General features: G+C 35.7%; 1 protein-coding gene across 3 annotated transcripts in view; it reads left to right on the top strand.

Annotated features, from left to right (window-relative positions):
• The window catches only part of TPST1 (tyrosylprotein sulfotransferase 1), a 175,013-nt gene that overhangs the window by 9,714 nt on the left and 156,123 nt on the right, over nt 1-9,176 (top strand). The window contains exon 2 of one of the 3 annotated variants that reach the window (XM_040456218.1): nt 1,846-1,961. The exons of the other annotated variants lie outside the window; for them this stretch is intronic. The gene's annotated coding sequence lies outside the window, so the exon portion shown is untranslated. The remainder of the gene's footprint in view (nt 1-1,845; nt 1,962-9,176) is intronic. 3 annotated transcript variants of the gene reach the window in all.

The following is a 9,176-nucleotide window of genomic DNA, read 5'->3' as shown; positions in this document are numbered from 1 at the left end:
CTCAAAATAAATAAACTTAAAAAAATTTTTTTTAATTAAAAAAAAAAACATGTTTCCCATGTGACTGTAATGTGCAGCTAGGGTGGAGAACTAGGGTGAGAGCTTAAGAGGAACTGATAGAACCCTGAGGAACTATAGTATTTAACTGTAATACTATAGTATTTAAAAATCAGCATAAATGTCGCTTTGTTGGCGTGGTTAGTTGCTTACTTTCCTGGCACTTGGTAGACATACCTATTATAGTACATATCATTTTATTTAAATTATTTCTCGTGGGCCCATTTTTCTCATGACTAGGAGTTCCTTGAGGTCTAGGATCACGCCTGAAGGTAAGCTATGTCTCTTCTACACTACTCACAACACTTCTGACACCAAATATGTGGGCTTTCCCTTTACAATTCTCCGACCCTCCAAACACCAACTGGTGTTCTATAATTTAACCCAATTATGGCACCACCTACCTAGAGTTAGTGCAGATCCCACACATTAAGACTTTAGCCTCTGCCTGTCCTCCTCCCCCCCACCCCCCCATGCCAGTTGCAAGTCCCAGGTCATGACCTGTACTTCGGTCTAACTGGCTGTAAACTGGGGCTTCCCACAACCCAGGTCGGTTATTTGCTATAATGGCTCACAGAACTCTGGGAAGCTCTTCACTTAACCATTACCTGCTCATTAGAAAGGATGTAACTCAGGAACAGCAAATGGAAGAGATACCTAAGGCATCTCTTGTGGGAAGGGGTATGGGACCTCCATGAACTTCCATGCCTTCTCTGGGGGCACCATCCGGGCACATCCATGTGTTCACCAATCCAGAAGGTCTCTGAATCCCTTCAGTTAGAGTTTATGGAGGCTTCATTATGTAGGCATAATCATTGGTCGACTATCTGCAGCCCCTTTCCCCCATTCTGAGGTCAGGGGTTGGTTCTTCTAGCAACCAGACCCCATCCCCCAAGATATGGTTGAAAGGGGCTTATGATGAATAACAAAAGATGCTCCTCCAACCCCATCAAGAAATTCCAAAGGTTTTAGGAGCTCTGTGCCAGGAGCCAGGGATGAAGACCTAATACATATTCTGTTATGTGATTCTTATATCACAGTATGGTAGTACCTTATTTATTTTTTTGTCACTGCCTTGTACAGTACTTAGTATATTTTAAAAACTTGATAAAAATTAGTTCAGTGAATCAGTTGGTAAATAATGTGAAACAGATCTTGAATTTACAGTTTTGCAAGATGACCATCTGTTTCTTTCTTGGCTGCTTAACAGGTCACTAGTCATACTTGCATAGTCATTCTTGTTTAAAAAAAAACCACACACACACACTCTTTATAAATTAGAGTGGATTAAGATAAATATTATTTGCTTTTAGGATTTGGCTTTTAAGATGGTTAAGCTGTTACATGATTATAGAGGTTCATTCAGGACTTCCTCTTTAGGAGATACTATTTAAAATAGACTTTATGGATGGTTGAGACATAATGTATCTTCCATCTTTTTTAAACAAACAGCTCTGATTTTAGGCTCAATAAGCTTTGGATTTTTCAAGTAGAACAGAACTGTTAAATTGATAAAAGATCTTGAACAGTGGCAGAACTATTTCTTTTTAAGAGAATTAAGGAAATAGGGAAGCCATCTACATATATGAATCTCACTGGCATTGGTGATGGTGAGGGGGAAATCGGTAATTCCCAAATATTTAATTACTATTATAAGAAAAACTTGTAATTGCTCATATAATGGTACTTGTATACTTTGTAATAAGTTAGAATTAAGATTTAAACAATAGAGTTGTCTTCTTTTGTTCTTTAGTTTTCTTAGGATTTTCTTGCTATTTCTGTTTGTAGAATTTGTGATGGACAGTTCTTTACTTTTAGCACTTGAAAATATTGTGCCACTTCCTTACACCTCCTTGATTTCAGATGAGAAACCCTCTATCATTGGAATTCGTGTTTCCCTACAGGTGACGTATCCTTTCTCCCTGGTTGCTTTAAAGGTTTTTTCTTTGTCTTTAGTTTTCATAAGTGTAAGTATGATATATCTTGGCATGAATTTGTTTGAGTTTATCCTATTTGCAGTTCTTTTAGGTTTTTGAACTGTTAAGTTCATGAGTTTTGCCAAATTTTGGGTGTTTCAGCCATTTTTAGAATAATTTATTAGCACTGTTCTCTTTCTCCTTTCTTCCTTTGTGAGAATACAAATCTTAGAACTTTTGTGATTGTCCTACAGTGCGGGAGGCATTATTTTTTTCTCTGTTGTTTAGATCTTTTCACTTTTATTGTGCTACTTCCAGTTTCAGCTTGACTCATTTTTGCCTCTGTTGTATTCATTCTGCGATTGAGCCCATCTAGTGACTTTTTGTGTTGGTTATGTTATTTTTCAGTTCTGTAATTTCCATTTGGTTCTTTTCTGTATCTTCTATTTTTTTGCTAAGATTTTTTATTTTGTTGTTTGTTTCAGTTGTATAGCTCAATGCTCGTTAAAACATGATGGCTGCTTTAAAATTCTTGTCAGGTGGGGCGCCTGGGTGGCTCAGTCAGTTAAGCCTCTGACTCTTCATTCTGGCTTAGGTCAAGATCTCACATCAGGAGTTGGAGCCTTGAGTCAGGCTCTGTGTTGAACAGAGCCTGCTTGGGATTTTTCTCTCTGGCCCTCCCCCACTTGTGCTCTTGCTTTCTTTTTCTCTCTCTCTCAAAATAAATAAACTTAAAAAAAAGTTAAAAAAAATTAAGATCCTTGTCAGGTAATTCTAACATCTGATTCATGTGTGGTATTAGTGTTTGTTAATTGTCTTTTATTTATTCAAGCTGTATTTTCCTGGTTCGTGGTATGATGATTGACTTTTTATTGTATCCTAGACATTTTTGATGTTTTGTTGGAGACTCTGGATCCTATTAAAATTTTCTGTTTTAGTAAGCAGTCACCCTAAGAGGTTTAGTGTGTAGGTCTTAGCCTACTTTTTTTTTGGTAACAACTTGAGTTATAAATCACATACCATACCTTTGCCCGTTTAAGTTATAAGATTTTTTAGTATATTTACAGAGTTGTGCATTCATTACTACAATCAATTTTAGAACATTTTCATTACCCCACAGAGAAACTGCGCACTCCTTACTTGTCACCCCCAACTGTCCCATTTATTATCCCCTCCATCTCTAAGAAACTACTGATCTATTTTCTGGCTCTGTAGATTTGCCTATTCTAGACATTTCATGTAAATGTAAAAATATAATATGTACTCTTTTCTTACTGGTTCACTTAGCTTAAGGTTTACAGTGTTCTTCCATGTTGTAGAATGTACCGGTATTTTGTTTCTTTTTATTGCTGAATAATATTCCATTTTATGGACATACCATTTTTTATTCATTAATCGGTTAATAGGTGTTTAGATTGTTTCCACTTTTGGCTCTTATCAGTAATGCTGCTATGAATATTTTTGTACAAGTTTTTGTGTGGACATGAATTGCTGGGTCATATGGCAACTCTAGAACTCTAAGTGTAACATTTTGAGCAATTGCCAGACTGTTTTCCAAAGTGGCTGCCCCATTTCATATTTCTGCCAGGAATGTATGAATGTTCCAATTTCTCAAAGTCCTCCTTAACACTTGTTCCCTGACTCTTTGATTATAGCCATCCTAATGGGTGAAGTAATACTTTGGGGCTCCAGTTGCATTTCCGTGATGGGTAATGATGATGAGCATCTTTTCATGTGCTTTCTGGCTATTTGTATATATTTAGAGAAATCTCTATTCCTTTGCCTATTTTAAAATTAAGTAGTCTTTTTATTGTTGTGGGATTTCTTTATAATTCTAGATACTTACCAGTTATATGATTTGCAAATACAAATATCCCATTCTTTGGGTGTCATTTAATTTTCTTGATGGTACCCTTCGAAGCACAAAGGTGTTTAATTTGTATGAAGTTCAATTTATCATTTTTCTTTTTCTTGCTTGTGGTTTTTGTTTTGTTTTGTTTTGTTGTTTGGCTCCATGCCCAATGTGGGCCTTATGACCCCAAGATCAAGAGTTGCATGCTCCACCTACTGAGCCACCCAGGCGCACCCTTTAGGTTTCATATTTAAGAAACCATTGCCTGATTCAAGGTCATGAAAATTTAATCTTATGTTTTCTTCCAAGAGTGTTATAGTTTTAGCTCTTACATTTAGGTGTTTGTTCTATTTTTGTGAATTTTGTATATGGTGTGAGATACAGATCTAACTTTATCTTTTTGCTTATAGATATTCAGTTATCTCAGTACCATGTGTTGAAAAAAACCTATTCTTTCCCACTTTTAATTGTCTTGGCACTCTTACCCAGTTGGAATTTGGTAGGGATTGCATGGAACCTGTAGATCAATTTGAGGAATATTGCTATCTTGACAGTATTAGCCTTCCAGTCCAAGAACATGAAATGTGTTTTCATTTATTTAGATCTTAAATTTCTTTCAATAACATATATAATCTCTTCTAGTTTTCCATGTTCAAGTCTTGCATTTTTTGGTAAAATTTGTTACTTAATATTTTATTCTTCTGATGCTATTGCAAATGGGATTGTTTTCTTAATTCCATTTTTGTATTGTTATTGTTAACACATAGAAATACAGTTGAGGGGTGCCTGAGTGGTTGAGTCAGTTGACCATCTGACTCTTAATTTTGGCTCAGGTCATGATCTCAGGGTCATGGGCTCCACGCTGGATGTGAAGCCTGCTTAAGATTCTCTCTCTCTCTCTCTCTCTCTCTGCCCCTCCCCTGCCCAAAGAAATACAGTTGAGTTCTGTACATTAGTCCTGTATCTTGCAACCATCCTGAACTCATTTAACAGTTCTGATAGTTTTTTTAATGAATTATTAGGATTTTTTAAAAAATATTTATGAGGGAGAGAGAAAAAGAGAGAGAGAGAGAGAGCATGTGCATGCATGAGGGGGGAGGGGCAGAAAGAGAGGGAGACAGAATCCCAAGCAGGCTCCATGCTGCCAGCAAAGAGCCTGATGTAGGGCTTGAACCCACAAAGCACAAGATCATGATCTGAGCTGAAATCAAGAGTTGGACGCTTAACCTACTGAGTCACCCAGGCACCCCAAATGAGTTATTAGGATTTTATATATACATGATATGTCATCTCTGATGAGAGATAGTCTTACTTCTTCCTTCTAATCTGGATGCTTTTAAATTTATTTTTCTTGCCTAATCGCCTTGGCTAGAACCTGCTGTGCAGCAGACATCCAGTCTTGTTGCTGATCTTAGGGGGTAATCATGAAGTGTGAAGTTAGCTGTGGGTTCTTAGATGTCCTTTTTCATGTTGATGATGTTCTCTTCTATTTCTGACTTATTCCTTGTGTTTAGCATGAAAGAGTGTTGGATTTTGTCAAGTGCTTTTTCAGTGCCTATTGAGATGATTGTGTGGTTTTTGTCATTTATTTTATTAATATGGTGTATGACATTACTTGATTTTCATATGTTGAAACAATCTTACATGACTGGGACAATCCACCTTTGGTCATGGTTTGTGATCCTTTATATATGTTTCTGGATTTGGTTTGTTGGCATTTGGCTCAGTTTTTGCATGTATATAGATAAATATATCTTTGTCGTTTTCTTGTAGTGTCTTTAGTTTTGGAATCAAGGAAAACTGGCCTCATAGAATAAATTGGGAAGTGTTTGCATTTCTTCTATATTTTGGAAGAGTTTTAAGGATTGGTGTTCATTCTTAAGGTTTGGTAGTATCCACTAGTGAAGTCATTTGATCTTAGACTTTTCTTTGTGGAAAGCTTTGATTACTAATTCAAATCTTTTTACTTGTTACAGCTTGATTCAGAGAATTTCTTTGTGAATTGATTTTAGTACTTTGTGTCTTCAAGGAATTTGTCTACTTCATGTAGTTACCTAATTTGTTAGATTACAATTGTTTATAGTATTCTGTATAATTCTTTAGAATATTTTTTATTTATGTAAGGTTTGTAGTAATTACTGATTTTAGTAATTTGAGTCTTCTTTTTTGTTCTTGCTAAATCTAACTAAATGATTAATTCTGTTGATCTTTTCAAGAACCAACTTTTTATTCTGTTGATTTTCTTTATTCTTTGTTCTCTATTGTATTTGTTTCACTGTAGTCTAATTAATTCCTTCTGTCTACTGGCTTTGGATTTAAGTTACTCTTATTTTCTGGTTTCTTAAGGTTAACAGGTTGTTGATTTGAGATCCTTTTAACTTTTAAAGTTTTAAACTTTTAAGATTTTATTTCTTAAATTTACATATAATTGACATATTGTGTAAGTTTAGGGTGTGCAACATATTGATTTGAGATTTATTTTTAATATAGGTATTTACAGCTATAATTTTGCTTATCGCATAGCTCTTGGTGCTTTTGCTACATCCCATAAGTTTTGTGTTTTTTATCTCAGTATTTCCTAACTTACTTTGGTATTTCTTCTTTGGCTCATTGGTTATTTAGGAGAGTGTTGTCTAATTTTCACATATTTGCAAATTTCTCAAATATTTTTTCATGGTATTTTCTAAATCTATTGTGGTTGGGGAATATACTTTGTATGATTTTTATCCTTTTTATGATTTTTATGATTTGTTTCATGGCCTATCCTAGAGAATGTGCATATGAAATTGATGTGTGTGTGTGTGTGTGTGTGTGTGTGTGTAAATACATACATACATATGTATTTATGTATGTATTGTTGCTTACTGTTGCAGCCTGCAGTCTTGTAGGTGTTTGCTGAGTCTACTTGGCAAATCTCTTTACTTGATCTTTCGTCTGATTGTTTTATCCATTATCAAAAATAGTGTAATGAATTCTCCAAATATTATTGTTGAATTGTCTGTTTCTCCCTTCAGTGCTGTCAATTTTTGCCTCTTGTGTTTGGAAATTCTATTTTTAGGTGTATATGTATTTATAATTGTAACTTCTTTATGGATATCAGGTCTTATAAAGTGCCTGTTGTTGCTAGTAACAAATTTTATCTTAAAGTGCATCACATGTGATGTTAGTTTAGCTACTCCAGAGACTTTTGGTTATGGTGCATGGTATATCTTTTCCCTCCTTTTGCTTTCAGCCCATTTGGTCATTGAAACTAAAGTATATCTTTTAGGAAACATATGTTTGAATGATTTTTTTAAAAAGTTTTATTCAAATTCCAGTTAGTTAACATACAACGTAGTGTTCATTTCAGGTGTATGATATAGTGACTCACCACTTCCATACAACACCCATTGCTCATCACAAGTGCACCCTGTAATTCCCGTCACCTATTTATTTTTATTTTTTGGGAGAAAGCATGAGTGGGGGCAGGACAGAGAGAGAGGGGGACAGAGGATCTGAAGCAGGCTCTGCATTGACAGCAGTGAGCACGATGTGGGGCTTGAACTCACAAACCGTGAGATCATGCCTGAGCCAAGGTCAGATGCTCAACCGACTGAGCCACCCAGGTGTCCCTCCCCATCACTTACTTAACCCATCCCCCCATCCACTTCCCCTTTGGTAACCATCAGTTTGCTCTCTATAGTTAAGAGTCTCTTTCTTGGTTTGTCTGCCTCTCTCTCTTTTTTCCTTTGCTTGTTTGTTTTGTTTCTTAAATTCCACACAGGAGTGAAATCATATGGTTCTTGCTTTCTCTGACTAACTTACTTCACTTAGCATAATACTGTCTAGGTCCATCCATGTCATTGCAAATGGCAAGATTTCATTCTTTTTTTATGACTGAGTAATACTCCATTGTATAGATATACCACATCTTTATCCATTCATCAGTCGATGGTCAGTTGAACTGTTTCCATAATTTGGTTATTGTAGATAATGCTGCTGTAAACATCAGGGTGCGTGTATTCCTTTGAATTAGTATTTTTGTATTGTTTGGGTAACTGCCTTGTATTGTGATTACTGGATTGTAGGGTAGCTCTGTTTTTGTTTTGTTTTCTATCTTTTTGAGGAACCTCCATACTGTTTTCCAGAGTGGCTATGCAAGTTTGCATTTCCACCAATAGTACAAGAGGGTTCCCCTTTCTCCACATTGTCACAAACACCTGTTGTTTCTTGTGTTGTTGATTTTAGCTGAAAGGTGTGAAGTGTAGTTTTTTGTTTTGTGTTGTTTCATTTGAGAGAGTTCCTGAAGGTGGGGAGGAGCTCACCCGATGCAGTACTTGAACTCATGAACCGTGAGATCATGACCTGAGCTGAAGTCAGATGCTTAACTGACTGAGCCACCCAGGCGCCCAGGTATAGTTTTGATTTGATTTTCCCAGATGATGAGTGATGTTGAGCATCTTTTCATGTGTCTGCCGGCCATCTGTATGTCTTCTTTGTAAAAAATGACTATTCATGTCTCCTGATTTTTTAATTGAATTATTCATTTTTTGGGTGTTGAGCTTTATAAATTTTTTATATACTTTGGATACTAACCCATTATTGGATATATCATTTGCAGATATCTTCTCTGGTTCCTTAGGTTGCCTTTTAGTTTTGTTGACTATGTTCTTCACTTTGCAGAAGCTTTTTATTTTGATGAAGTCCCAATAGTTTATTTTTGCTTTTGTTTCCCTTGCCTCAGCAGATCTCTCTAGAAACAAGTTGCTACAGCTGATGTCCAAGAGGTTCCTGCCTATGTTCTCCTCTAGGATTTTATGGTTTCAAGTCTTACATTTAGATCTTTCATCTATTTTGATTTTATTTTTGTGTTTGGTATAAGAAAGTGGTCCAGTTTCAATCTTTTGCGTGTTGCTGTCCAGTTTTCCTAACTCCGTTTGTTGAAGAAACTGTCTTTTTCCCTATTGGATATTCTTTCCTGCTTTGTTGAAGATTAATTGACCATATAGCTGTGCGTTCATTTTTGGGTTTTCAATTCTGTTCCAATGATCTATGTGTCTATTTATGTGCCAGTACAACAAAAATAAAAAGCTCTATGGTCTCCATTGAGGGTGATATTATCAGTGGTTTTTATATATATGCCCTTTGTTATGTTGAGGGATGTTCCTTCTAAACCTACTTTGTTGAGGGTTTTTATCATGAATGGATATTGTACTTTGTCAGATGTTTTTTTCTGCATCTATTGAAATGATCATATGGTTCTTATCCTTTTTTTTTATTAATGCAATGTGTCACGTTGATCAATTTGTGAGTATTGAACTGGTGTTGCAACCCAGGAGTAAATCCTACTTGATTGTGGTGAATTATTTTGA

Source organism: Herpailurus yagouaroundi, unplaced genomic scaffold (genome assembly GCF_014898765.1).
Source record: "Herpailurus yagouaroundi ecotype Mexico unplaced genomic scaffold, PumYag 216, whole genome shotgun sequence".
In the NCBI taxonomy this organism is placed as follows: Eukaryota; Metazoa; Chordata; class Mammalia; order Carnivora; family Felidae; genus Herpailurus; species Herpailurus yagouaroundi.
The sequence above is the reverse complement of the archived record's forward strand: the minus strand, read 5'-3'. Positions and strand labels throughout refer to the sequence as shown.